General features: G+C 45.7%; 1 long non-coding RNA gene across 1 annotated transcript; it reads left to right on the plus strand.

The window, feature by feature from the left end:
* The first annotated feature begins 245 nt into the window (after positions 1-245).
* Positions 246-710, plus strand: LOC124280821. Its single transcript, XR_006899779.1, has 2 exons — positions 246-389; positions 651-710. It is a non-coding gene; the product is annotated as an uncharacterized LOC124280821 (long non-coding RNA).
* Positions 711-933: the final 223 nt, after the last annotated feature.

Raw genomic sequence — 933 nt, forward strand, 5'->3', positions numbered from 1 at the left:
ATGTTCCTTATTTGTTTCCATGAGTATATATCCATAAGAAACAAAATGGAAACGCTAAAGGCTGTAGCTGTTGGAATATTGCTTTACATAACGAGAACAGTTGAATGTTGGAAAGTGGCAGCCCCTCCTCTTCACACTGACCTCCAGGCTATTACCGGTGGGAGTATGGTATTTGTGATACCTCTGTTGTCCGTTTCAGTGGCTGGTGGTGTGTCACGAAAGTGGGACAATGGTCGATCCCTGCCTGTACCGTCACCTGTGGGTGTCAGCCGTCAGGACTATCACCAGAACTAGGACTTGCACCAACCCACCGCCGAGCAATGGAGGAGCCTTCTGTACAGAATCCTTTCAATACAGCTTTCGAAGCTGTGGCCTTGGAGCATGCCCCGGTAAGATAACATTTCTGCTTTATCACATTTTTTTTATCTTTTTGCATTTCGAGTTGGTTGTCTGGCTCACCCAATGTTCATGTTCAGTCAAAACACAGTAATGTGGTATATTGATTGTTTCTCTTGGTTCTCTTTCATTTTACTTTGTGTCGAACCTCTTATAAGTATTTGAGTAGGTCTTTTCAACATCGACCCAACCGCTCAACAACGGGGATAGTAGATATTCGTTTTTCGTCACAAGCTGGTTCTCTGTTTCTTTAGTGGAGGTGGATGGAGGACTCTCGCAGTGGACACAGTGGAGTGTGGTGCCTTGTACCCGAACATGCGGTTCCTTCAACACACTGGCTACGGGGTTAGGCAATGTAACAGTCCCGTTCAAGCGATGGCGGAGCTGATTGCACAGGAGCAACGTTCCAAACAGAAACTAGGTCTTGTGGACTGCCGACTTGCCCGAGGTTGGTTTAATGTCGGATGTTTTTCACGCAAAATACATACATTTGCTTGCTTTACGGTGGACAGGAATAGTGTTTTCAAGTACGATGAA

This window comes from Haliotis rubra, unplaced genomic scaffold, assembly GCF_003918875.1.
Source record: "Haliotis rubra isolate DU_JTF1 unplaced genomic scaffold, ASM391887v1 Scf2748, whole genome shotgun sequence".
NCBI classification, from domain to species: domain Eukaryota; kingdom Metazoa; phylum Mollusca; class Gastropoda; order Lepetellida; family Haliotidae; genus Haliotis; species Haliotis rubra.